Source organism: Pristis pectinata, chromosome 5 (genome assembly GCF_009764475.1).
Source record: "Pristis pectinata isolate sPriPec2 chromosome 5, sPriPec2.1.pri, whole genome shotgun sequence".
NCBI lineage: Eukaryota > Metazoa > Chordata > Chondrichthyes > Rhinopristiformes > Pristidae > Pristis > Pristis pectinata.
In genome coordinates this window covers 104,381,629-104,395,370 of record NC_067409.1, presented here as the reverse complement: position 1 = coordinate 104,395,370, position 13,742 = coordinate 104,381,629, and positions in this window count along the sequence as shown.

Genomic DNA, 13,742 nt, shown 5'->3' with positions numbered 1-13,742 from the left:
TCTCCTGGAATGCATCGCAGCTCAGCCAGATTGCGTTTTCACTTGACTCCTATGTTTGGCCAGAGATCAGGAGCTTGTCGTCTCTTCTTCATCCTGCAGAGTACTGAGCCCAGCTGCAGTCACCTCTTCAATGTGCCAGCTGAAATAAGCTAATTCAGTGGGCCAGGAATCAAACCTAAGGTTCTCCTAGCCTGCGCAGCTTAATTCCATGTCAAACCTTTACCTTCTCTTGCCCAGGCATTTTATTAATGACACTTGCGACTGTTAGGTTTGGATTTTTTGATCAGAACTAGCAGTTGAAAGGGCAGCTGCCAATAGGTCAGGCTGTTTGCGAGGATTATCGCAGAGGAGAATCAGGGTGAGACAATGTCAGCTGTGCTCAGGATTAAACATTCCAGAAGAAGGGAAGGACTTGAGTTGGCAGGAAGTGAAAGGGGAATATGGAAGCTGGCAGAGTAGGTCAAACTAATGGTTAAAGGAGGCTTTGCTCATCTGTCTAGGACCCCACCAACCAGCTCTTTTGGAAATAAGGATTTACATTGGTTACTAACTATCTGGATGATAGGTTAGAAAATTTTGTACAGTGTGTGCCATAGTTTCCAGTCTCTGTTCCCAATAGGCAAAGTTTCATATGGAAATGAAAATGTTTATCTATCTATTTTTATTATTGGCACCTGTACTGAGGTATAGTGAAAAATTTTGTTTTACATGCCATCCATATAGACTATTTCATTACATAAGTGCATTGAGGCAGTATTAAGGAACAGCTTCTGTAAATATCATGTAAGGTAGGCAAATGAGGCTGGAGGGTATTAGGCTGAAGCATGCTTACCTGTAGGATATGAGCATACATCAGCTGTACGACATTCAGTGCAATGCATTTTCTCTGTATAAATAAATAAATAAATTTCCAGATTATTCAAACTGTTAAAAAAATAAAGCAGATAACACGATATATTCACTGAAGGCCCAGGATGTTTTAAGAATAGAAAATTCTGTGTGTGTGTGTGTGTGTGTGTGTGTGTGTGTGTGTGTGTGTGTGTGTGTGTGTGTGTGTGTGTGTGTGTGTGTGTGTGTGTGTGTGTGAGACACTGAGAGAGGAGAATTTCTCACATTTTCTCTGTAAATGTGTTACAGTTACAGAGAAAGTGCAGTGCAGGTAGGCAATAAGGTGGAAGGCCATAATGAAGTAGACTGTGAGGTCAAGAATCCATCTTATTGTACTAGGGGACTGTTCAATAGCTTTATAACAGTGGGGTAGAAGCTGTCCTTGAGCCTAGTGATACGTGCTTTCAGACTTTTGTATCTTCTGCCCAATGGGAGGGGGAAGAAGAGAGAATGTCTGGGGTGTGTTGGGTGTTTGATTATACTGGCTGCTTTACTGAAGCAGCAAGAAGTGTGGACAGAGTCCACGGAGGGGAGGCTAGTTTCTGTGATGTGCTGAGCTGTGTCTGGAAATGTGAAATAATACAGAAAATGGGCAGCATCTGTGGAGGAAGGAACAGAGTCGGTGTTTCAGGTCATTCATCAGAATTAATTCAGCATTTTCTGTTTTTATCTTAAAATATCATACGTATTCTGTCTGAAACTCGCTCCTACAGACTCTTCAAGTTTGTATTTTGAATATTGTATAAAATCCTGTTTGAATTTTATCAGGTTTTTAATGACATTTCTATATTCCTTATCTGACATGTTGCTTTCACAGTCAATAGCATTGTAACAGTACCTTCACCAGAAGTACAGGAGTGGTTCAAAAAGGGCTTCATCACCATCTTCTCAAGGGTAATTTGGAACGGGCGATAAATGCTTGCCTGCCAGTGATGCACAGCTCCGAAAAATTAATAAAAAATGGTTTACTAGACTGTTATCAGGAGTGGGCGGGCTGTCTTATGAGGAAAGGGTGGACAGGCTAGACTTGAATCCACTGGAGTTTAGAAGAGTAAGCGGGTACTTGATTGAGGGCATAGAAAGCTATGGACCAAGTGCAGGTAAATGAGATTAGTAAAGATGGGCACCAGCTGGTCAGCATGGACATGTTAGGTCGAAAGGCCTGTTTCTGTGTTGTATGGCTCTATGAAACATAACAGGTCCCAAGGAGTTCTTGACAGGGTGGAGGTGGAGAGGATGTTACTCCTTGTAGGAGAATCTAGAACTAAGGGTCAGTGTTTAAAAATAATGGGGTCACCCATTTATCGCAGATGAGGCAAATGTTTCTCTCTCAGTGGGTTGTGAGTCTTTGGAGCTCTCTTTCTCACAGGGTCTTTGAATATATTTAAGGCAGACTTAGATAGATAGATAGATAGATAGATAGATAGATAGATAGATAGATAGATAGATAGATAGATAGATAGATAGATAGATAGATAGATAGATAGATAGATAGATAGATAGATAGATAGAAAGAAAGATAGATAGATAGATAGACAGGCAGGCAGACAGGTAGATAGATAGACAGACAGATAGATAGATAGATAGATAGATAGATAGATAGATAGATAGATAGATAGATAGATAGATAAATAGATAGATAGATAGATAGATAGATAGATAGATAGATAGATAGATAGACAGACAGACAGATAGACAGGCAGACAGACAGACAGACAGACAGACAGACAGACAGACAGACAGACAGACAGACAGACAGATAGATAGATAGATAGATAGATAGATAGATAGATAGATAGATAGATAGATAGATAGATAGATAGATAGACAGATAGATAGATATATGATAGGTAAAAAGAGGGTTGAAAAGATACAGAGGAGAAGTGGGAGTGAGGAGCTGAGGTTACAATCATATCATCCATGATCTTATTGAAGGGCAGAGCAGGACCGAGAGGCCGTGGCCTACTCCTGTTCAGATGTGAAATATTAAAGTCCAGTAAAGTAAAATAAATTAACTTCCAGCCTGAACTCTGTTTCTATCTCCACAGATGCTGCCTGATCTGCTGTGTATTTCCAGCAATTTTTATTTTTAATTCAACTGCTTACCTGCACTTACTTTTTTTCCATAGGACCACAACCTTGCTTCATACAATTCCCTTCTCTGTGTAATGCTGAGGCTGGATGTGGGCCCTCTCTTTAGTATCTCAATGACCTGTTATTGATCTCAATAGTGAGTCCAATGTCAGGCTGGTTAGTCAGATGTGTTGGCAACTCACCCTTCAACATTTCAGCACAAGCATGGAGAAGTCTGCATTGCACTGAATGTTATACAGCTGATGTCTGCTCATATCCTACAGGTAAGCATGCTTCAGCCTAATACCCTCCAGCCTCATTTGCCTACCTTACATGATATCTCCGCTGACCCCCTAATTGTCCCTGAATTTAATTTCTCCATTACTGGTACTCAATCCTTCAGTTACCAAGACTGTAAGTTCTGGCATTTCTTCCCTAACCTCTCCACCTCTCTTATTATTTTTTTTCCTTCTTTGTAATGTTCCTTAAAACCTACCTCTGTTGTCAGCTTTTCTAATATCTCCTTGCATGGTGTTAAATTTTGTTTGAATTCTCTCTCATGAAACACTTTAGGGTGCATTGCTATGTAAAAGATATTACATAAATACAGTTTTTGCTGTAAATTCCACACATTCCCTGGATACAATTAAACCAGCTTTGCTTGTGTTTAAGAATTAAAATAGCATCCTCTGTATGCTTTAGATTCTAAGACTAATTGCATGGAAATTTAAATCACAGCTTATTGTATAATTGCTTGTACAAGACAATTCTATGATCACATATCAAACTCACTTCATCTTTGCTCCTTTCTGGAGTTTCATTATATGATTGTGTAAATCTACAACTTTAAAATTGGAAGAATTTTTAAGTGTTATTACAGGTCAACATATGACTTGTTTTTCCACCAGTAGAATTTAATCTTCAATTATGAATCCTATTTTATTGTTTTCTGTCTGGTGAAATATGTCAAAATTTAATTATTTGTCATGATCTGCCAAACCCTGCTGGCTTCTCACACTGAATTGAATTTTCTCAGAAAATGCTTATTACTGAAAAATATTCAAAGACTCTGCTTCCACCATCCTTTGAAAAAGAGAGCTCAAAGCTGGCTGTTAAATATGACATGGAGAGTGACTATATACATAAGCATGGCATATTGGTGTAATTTTGATACATAGTTAATACAGAGCAGTTTATGAAAATCTTCCTTTATGACAAATATCTGGAGACAACCTTCTCATTTCACTTGTTTAATGCAAAAATTAGTGTGTACAAATTTTGCCAGAAGGCTTGTCTTTGGATACATTATTGAATGCCCATGGATTTGAGCAAGATAAAACCAGCTTTGGGAACAAGAGGAAAAGATAAGATCTTTATCAGTCATGTGTACATCAAAACACACAGTAAAATGCATCTTTTGCGTAGAGTGTTCTGGGGGCAGCCCACAAGTGTCGCCACGCTTCTGGCGCCAACATATCATACCCACAACTTCCTAACCCATACATCTTTGGAATGTGGGAGCAAACCGGAGCACCCGGAGGAAACCCACAAAGACACGGGGTGAACATACAAACTCCTTACAGACAGTGGCCAGAATTGAACCCGGGTCGCTGGCGCTGTAATAGCGTTATGCTAACTGCTACACTACCATGCCTGCCCTACTTTTGAAAGCGGCTACTTTCCAGTCTTATTCTTTAGTTTGCTTTGGTTTTCTGACTTTAAATTGGTGGAACCACAATTCGGTAACTTAGAGGTGAATTTTAACTGATTACTTTCACTTGCCTACGACAGCTTTGACAGCAGCACTGTGGAATCCACATAAATCATGCTCTGAATGGAACTTGCAGCTCTTTCAGCTAATTCCCCAGCTCTTTTTCTGATGTTACCGTGGATGAGCAAGCGAAGCCCCCAGAAAGTTCACCCACAGCCCAGTTTTACATCCTTCCAGGCATTTTGTTCTGATTCCCCTGTTTCCGCACATCAAGTCAAGTTGTGTGGTTTGGATAGGCATCTTCGCTTCCTCCAAGCTTAAGATAAAATGTTCTTCCTTCATGCCTCGCAGTCAGAGATATGGGTTACTAACTGTGAGGAGGAAAACAGCATTTGTTTAATTCATGCACAGTTATAAATAGATTGAAACTATCCTCTGGCCCTTCATTGAATCAGAGAGCACAGAAGGAGACCATTCAACAAATTATGATTGCTCTTTGAAGGAACTATCTAATTAGTCTATATGTCTGACCTTTCCCCATGGCTCTGTAAATTTTCCTTTCCAAGTCTATATCTAATTCCCTTTGAAAATTGTTATTGAATTTGAAGGTGCCACCATTCCAGACAGTACATCCACATCATAAGGATCTTTAGATCAGCTATTTTAAAATCAGAGTTGAATTTATGAAATGCGCATTTGATGATGGACCAAAATGTGTACATGTTTTGATCATTCACAATGTCATGGCAATAACTGAGAATGTAAAACTCTTCTAATTGATAGTTAGATATATACTTGAAAAAAAATGCTTGCAGGACTACAGGAGCTGAGCAGGTAGGTGGGACTAACTGGAAAGCCATTCAAAAGAATCAATGCAAGCCAAATGGGTGAGATGTGCTGTTTGATTCCAAGAAATCAAATCCTTATTCCACAAACTGGAAGGTATACAGCTTCTGAAATTATGTATTCTGACCAAAAATGCTCGTTTGTCATCAGTGTTGGCCATTGAACTGCATTTCATGTGGAGCCAATCATTGTAAATTAGATGCTCTCAGCAATTTCCTATGTCCTTGTAACTTCAAACAAGTTGCAGATCTCTGCATACAATATCCCATGCCATTGATAACTTACAATCCTAGATGCTTTGCTTTGAAAAAGTTCTTGATTTTTAAAGTGCAGTAACTTTTGTGCCTTGATTGCAACCTTGCCTTTTTATTGAGTGGCTCCACTCAACAACATTTTGTCGTTCTTCACTCTTTGCAGAGGTGGAGCAGTAAATAAAGGTATCAGAAGGGACGAGAGGCTCAGATACAATAGTCATTCATTACGGTGGATTTTGATCAGGTCTTCTGTTTCATAGCTAGAGGAAGATCTTCTGCTGTCAGAATCTTTTTGTGTGGGATGCCAGACCTGCTGGGTGATTGAAAAGTGGTTTGTCAAAAGTCTTCTCACAGCCACAATCATTCTCCAAAGTGTGAATTCCCAATAACATTTGTTTAATGCAAATGGAGCAGATTGGGATTTGTACCTGCCAAGCCACACTAAATCTTCACCAGTCAGGCCTATTTAAATATGTATTGTTCATCACTGTCTGTAGTGGCCTTAACACTGAAGTTCCTTGGAGGGAAGGACTCCGATAAATTACATTGCCAGCTGCTGCTAAATATAGAGGAATGAATGCACAAAGATCAGGGGATAAAATTTCCACCAGTATTTGCTTAAACTCCATCTGTAACCAGCAAAACTGTAAAAATCCTGGGAGAAAGTGTGTCCATTTCATTTAAACTTCTGTAAAACAGTTTGGGATATATTTTTTGCTCCGTAGCTGCTCCATAAATAAATGTTGCTGCTGTTGTTAAAGCAACCATTAGCAAAATGTGTTATAAAAGAAAAATAATCAAAAATACTTCTCAAAATCAAAAATCTGCAGATGCTGGAAATTTAAAATAAAAACAGAAAATGCTAGAAATGCTCAGCAGGTCAGGCTGCATCTGTGGGAAGAGAAACAGTTAATGTTTCAGGCGAAGACCTTTTGTCAGACCTTTTATCGTTGACGTGAAACATTAACTCTGTTTCTCTTTCCATAGATGCGTCCTGACCTGCTGAGTATTTCCAGCATTTTCTGTTTATAACAAAAGAACCTCTGTCCATTAAGTACCTCATTTGTCTGGAGAAACACTTTCAACCCATTTCCCAGGCTGAATCCAAAGCAAGATCTCATCATAAAGCACAAAATCACATTTAAGCTATTGAAATATTTACAGTTAGCTCCTGCACAAATGGCAGCCAGAAAATTCCTCCTAATACCTTTTGCTAATTTTAAAAAAATCTGATAATGCTGAATGTTTGTTTCCCTTTAGCTGCTTCGAGGTAGGAACAAATGACTGGTAATATGCAATTTTAAGAAATCAGAAGTCCTTTGCCATGACAACCAACCCACATTGGTGACATCTGGTTGGCAAGGTGACACCTTCCTACTTAAATGAATAACATTTTTTTAGTTGGAAAACTTAATAACAGAGATTACACATTTCCCTGAACAACTGCTATTTATATAAATTTCTCTATATGTTGTAGGAGGAGCAATTCAGGGTAAGTTATCATTGCAACAGCAATTTTACATGGGGCATAATTGTGCTCTTATTTGGGTTAAAATCTTCTTCTTTGGCAGTCTCTTGGATATGAGGGTGATTAGCTTCCATTCCAATTCTGTGGTTCTGGGGTGGGTGATGATGCCAACATGGACCCGCCGAATCTGCCACAGGTGGGGCAGGAGTTGCTTGAGAGGTAGGTGGAAACGTTGGGAGGTTCTGCCCTTCTGCCATGACGTGATTTCTGCAGAGCACCCGCGCCTTACCCGCAACAGCTATCCTGCTGGGTGGCACTTCAACTCCCCTTGCCATTCCTACACTGCCCTGTCTGTCCTCGACCTTCTCCACTGCCACATTGAGGCCCAATGCAGTGTAGAAGATCAGCGTCCCATGTTCCGCTCCGGTAGCCTACAGCCCAATGGTACGAACATTGAATTTTCCAGTTTCAGGTAACCCACTCCCCCATGTCCTTTCCCACTCTCACCAGTCCACCCAGCTTCTCTCTCCCGTTGTTCTCTCCCCCTCCCTCCCATTACCCAGACTCATCTCCCTCCCCTACCCGGCTCCATCTACTCATCATCCCCCGCTCATCTGGTTCCACTTATTGACTACCAGCCTCTGTGTCACCCCTCCCTCTCCCTCCTGTATCTTCCCCCTCCACTCTCAGTCCTGATGCAGGGCCTCAACCTGAAATATTGGCCATCACTTTGCCTCTACAGATGCTGCTCAACCCCGCTGAGTTCTCCCAGCAGTTTATTTGATGCTGGGGTTGTTGGTCTGGGAGAGGACACTGATGTCAGTTCATTTATCCTGCCATTGGATTTGGAGGAAGGAGTTTACAAAGAGATCTTGACAGGTTCAAAGAGTGGACAATAAGTTGACAGACAGAATATAACACGGGAAATGGAAATTTGTTCACTTTGGAATGAATAATGATAAAACTGATTGCAGGTCCTCCGCGGGTTATCGCAGGGTTCTGTTCCTGAGAACTGTTCATAAACCGGAAAGTTCACAAGTCAGAAATCCAGTTGCGATCTGAGTTCCCACGTGGCAGAAGATACCTGGAGAGGTGGGTTGTCCCGTAGGAATAGATAGTCTGGAGAAACATTTTAAATCTTGTTTTGCCATTAATAATAAAGCTGATAATAAGACATTTAGCCCAATCTTTTATAAAGGACACTGCTGCTGGCCCATATGGCATGTCTCCAGATAGGATTCACAAAATGGACATCAACAGGTTAACTAGAATGTATTCTTCTTGGGTTGGATGTGGCAAAATTCCAGCAAATCTCAAGAACAGTCGCCTGGTGGCTTGTAGCAGCTGGCAAATTCATCCTACCGGTTTCCCAAACACCCGTTCGTATGTACAGGCTGTGCATAAGTCAGGCGTTCGTAAGTTGGGAAGGACCTGCATTATTTTAGAAAAAGAGAGACTGCAGAAAGCTAGAGGAATAAAGGACAGAGATGCTGGAATCTAGATGAAAAACACGATGATGTTGGAGGAACTCAGCAGGCCAGGCAGCATCCGTGGAGAAAGGCAGGTGGTCAACGTTTCGGGTCAGGACCCTTCTTCAGGACTGTGAGTTGTGGACGCAGCTCAGCATGTCATGGAGACCAGCTTCCCCTCCATGGATTCTGTCTATATCTCTCGCTGCCTTGGTGAAGCAGCCAGTATAATCAAAGACCCCACCCACCCGGGTCATTCTCTATTCTCCCCTCTCCCATCAGGCAGAAGATACAGGACCCTGAGGGCACGTACCACCAGGCTCAAGGACAGCTTCTATCCCACTGTGATAAGACTATTGAATGGTTCCCAATGAGATGGACTCTTGACCTCACAATCTACCTTTTTATGATCTTGCACCTTATTGTTTACCTGCAATACACTTCCCTGTAGCTGTGACACTTTACTCTGTATTCTGTTATTGCTTTTACCTGTACTACCTCAATGCACTGTACTAACTCAATGTAACTGCACTGTGTAATGAATTGACCTGTATGATCGGTTTGTAAGACAAGCTTTTCACTGTGCCTCGGTACAAGTGACAATAATAATCCAATACCAAGATAGGAAAAGGAGAAGCCCGATATATAGGAGAGTAGTGATAGATGGACCAAAGAGGGAGGCAGGGTGGGCACAAGGTGGTGATTCGTAGATACAGGTAAGAGATAGTGATAGACAGGTGCGGGGGAGGAGGGGAGAGCAGATCCACTGGGGGATGGGTCAAAGGTAAGGAGAGAGAAAAAAAGAAAGTGGGTTAGCAAAAAGAGAGGCTAGGAAAGGGAAGAAAAGAAGAAGCATGGTGTGGGGGGGGGGGAAGTGTGGGGAAGGGGGTGGGGATTACTTAAAGTGGGAGAATTCAATGTTCATGCTGTTAGGCTGCAAGATTCCAAGACGGAAAATGAGGTGCTGGTCCTCAATGAGGTGCAGAAAACTGCAGCACAAAGAGATATAGGGTCTTTGTGTATGAAGCACAGGAAACTAACAGACAGGTGTAGCAGATAATTGGGAGGGTGTATGGGATGCTGGCCTTCAAAGGGGTTGGAGTTCAACAGTAGGGAAGTCCTATTACAAGTGTACAAGGCACTGGTGAGGCACATCTGGAGCAAGGTGAACAGTTTTGATCCCCCTAAGTAAGGAAAAATATATTATCATTGGAGACAGTTTAGAGAAGTTTCATTAAGATGATCTCCAGTATGTATGGATGGACATACGGGGAGCGGTTGGATTTGTACTCAAAGAAGGAGAGGCAATCCTATGAAAACATCTATGATTCTTAGAGGGCTTGACAGGGTAAATGGTGGGAGGATGTTTCCTCTAGTGGGAGAATCTAGGACCAGGGGGCATAATCTCAGAATTAGGGGGTGCCCGTTTAAGACTAAGGTGAGGAAATATTTCTTCTCTTAAAAGGTTGTGGATCTTTGGAATCCCCTGCTCCAGAGATCTGTGGAAGCTGCATCCTTGAATATATTCAAAGCTGAGATAGTTGGATTTGTAATCTGCAAGGCAATCAAACGTTGTGGGGAGTTGGCGGAAAAGTGGACAAAGAAAATTGGATCAGCAGTGATCTTATTTATTATCAGCGCAGGCTTTGGAACCAAACAGTGTACTCCTGTTCTTATTTCTTTTAATTTTTTAGACCCTCTTCAGTGTTTTGAGCTGCCTGTTGTAGGCAGTCAATACCTTTGAAGCCTGTAGTCCATGCTCTTTGTGTTGGGTTTGAGGGGTCTTGGTTTCCAAATACTCTTTCCCTCAGCTAGCCAAAGGCTGTGCTGATATACTTGATGTGGAGGTGAATTTTATCGTCAATGAGCCTTCATTGAGAAATGGCTCCTGAGATATGGGAAGTGTCCACATTTTCCAGGGCCTTGACCTGGACATTCATTGTCAGGGGCAGAGTTGACCTGTGGGACCAAGTTGGTGGAAGACTTTTGTTTTGTGGGTGTTACGTATAAGGCCTTTTCAATCACATGCTCCTGCGAATGAGTTGATGATGATTTGCGGCTCATCAATGAATGCGTGCATATGAAAGTATTGTCAGAAACCAGCAGGAGTACAGTTGGAGCATCCTTGGTTCCGAAGCATAGGTGATGGAGATCGAACAGTTTCCCACTCATTCTGCAGGTTATCTCCATCTCTGCAGGAAGCCTGTTGGAGATGAAGTGGTGCAAGAAAGATTGAGAGAAACATTGGAGCGATAACACAGTCTTCACAGGAATTGGTCTGTGGTGGTCCTGTTCATGGGATTACTTCTTGAGTACCATCATGTAGCAGATGTAGAAACAAGACATATTTCTAAGAGCAGCCAAATTTGAGAAAGGTTCTTACAGTTGCTTGCTCTTCATTGATGGTCATTGGAGGAAGGTATAAGGGGGATGTCAGGGGTAAGTTTTTTACACAGAGAGTGGTGGGTACATGGAATGCACTGCCGGCAGAGGTTGTGGGGGCAGATACATTAGGGACATTTAAGAGTCTCTTAGATAGACACATGAATGATAGAAAAATAGGGGGCTATGTGGGAGGGAAGGGTTAGATAGATCTTAGAGCAGGATAAGATGTCGGCAAAACATTGTGGGCCGAAGGGTCTGTACTGTGCTGTAGTGTCCTATGTTCTATGTTCAAAAGTCTTTGTACAATCAGGAAAGGCCATGTACTGGAAGAACAAACAATCTGCTGGAGGAACTCAGCGGATCGAGCGGCAACAGTGGGAGGAAAGGAATTGTCAACATTTCGGGTCGAAACCCTGTAATGGGATTTGTGCCTCCAAGGCCATGTACTGTCCTTGATTCTTCTCCCTATGTTTTTCTTGGAGTTGTCACATAGTGTAGATCATGTCAATTGTGTCTCTAGATGGCTAGATCCATGCTGTGATTCAGAGAGCAAATCTTTGTCCAGTGGGAGGATGTGGTGATCGAGGAGCCGTCAATGACTTTTCCTGCAGCGGACAGCAGGGAGAGTTCTCTGCAGTTACTGTAATTGGATTTGTCTTCTCTTTTGAAGATAGTGATGATTATGGCATCTCAGAATTCCTCTAGCTCGCCCTCCTCTTGCCAGACGCTGGAGACGAGACTGTCAATTTGTGTCAGCAGTTCTTCTCTACTGGACTTCAGAACTTAAGGGGGGAGATGGCCTGCTCCCGAGACCTTGTCGTTTTTCAGTTGATATGTTGTCTTTTCAACTTTTTATTGTTCTGGGCCAGAGTAAGATTGGGATGGAATCAAGGGGACACATTTCGAGGATGGAGTCTCAGTTGAGGTACTCTTCAACATGCTCCTTCCAGTGGGCACTGACTGTATCTTTATCCTTGATAAGCTCTCCTCCATTCTTTCAGTGAGATGGGCTTTGGGAATTTAGGCCATCAATGGCATTGACAATGCTGAAGACTCCACAAATTACTTGGTTTCAGTGAATTGCCGGATGCCTTATGCTCTTTCCACTCATCCTCTGTATCGTAAGGTATGGGCTTTTATTGGACCTCAATCTTCAGGGTCTATAAAGTTGTTTTTGTTTCTTGAGACCAGCTGGAGCTTTTAACTAATAAATATGTTACAAACATATAGATCACAATAAAAAACAAATATTCTGTAAACTCTCAAGAGATCCATCTAGCTCAGAGCACTTACAAAGAAATGGAAATGCCATTGTTTTGGTTGTAAACTTTTTCAATGAGTAAATCTATTTTTTTGGTTGTCAGAAGTAAATTGACTCAATTGTTCTGACTGCCTGTTCCCCTCCCGTCCTTATAATCAGTTCCATTAAAGCTGCTCCTGTGGTGCCTGTCCAATGCAAATCAAATTTCATCCCTTCTGTCTTAGTGCTTTGTTGAAGGTTCGTCACCTATCAAGTACAATCCTATCAGTTTTGCTTTTCCTTTGCTGATACATTGTCTGGACAGTTCTGGAATGCTTCTCATGTTATTGCAGATTCTGTACAAATCTTGAGTTTGTGAAGTTACAAAGAAAATATCATCAATAAACTGAGAGACAGAGAGCTTAAGGCTGACATAGAAAACTAGTAAATATTTATATCGCCATACAGCACAGAAACAGGCCCTTTAGCTCACTGAGTCCATGCCAATCATCAGTCACCCATTTATCTCAGCCAACTAAAAACACTGTAACTTGTTTTGTAATTACAAAATCTTTTCTTAAATTTGCTATCATTTTCAGGAAAGGATAATTACTTTTACTGTTCAGACTTCTGTAAAATAGCAATCATGTCCTTTTAAGCAAAATAGATAAAAATACTTAAGAATTGTTTTGATACTTCAAGAAATGCTTTGGATTCCTACAGACTCTGGATCTCTGGATCTATTCTAGTGCAAATGATCATTTATTTTAATTTGTATCTTAAATACTTTGGTCCAGAAATTGTCTAACATGGTGCTATTTTTTGATGCTGCAGGGTTTTTGTCACTATTTTCGATGTGAATTGTCATTGCAATGTTTTACCATGCCTTGCAGTACTAATCAATTTTAATCAGGCAGGATGTGTCCACGCTGAAAGTATGTGGAGTAGGTGCTTCGTGACATCAGACCTCATACAGCACTAATATGAAACCAGCCCTAATAAATTCGGTTGTGTTTATGCATCTAATGCCCTGTGTAAATCACACATTGGAAACCAGGATTGGAGCAGCAGCAAGAATTAACCTGCGTTATGTTAAATGGATCTCTAATTACTTGCAAGTTTCTTTGGAAACTTGTGTTGGAGGAGGGTCCTTGTGTTCAACAAGGTTGAGAATGATGGGGCACTTACTGCCTGCACTGGTGCTAACGCCTGATGTGACAGTCGCCATTTATTTACTGTGGTCCTTTTGTAATGACCTCACAGAACTTCTGGCATGACTAGGACCTAGGGAGGGCCTGAAGGCAAGGGGTCCTTCATGGAGGAGGTTGAACGAGAAGGAGAAAGAATCTGAACTTCTTCTGGGAGCAAAACTCCTACATCAACTCAACAACAGAAAAATCTTAGAGAA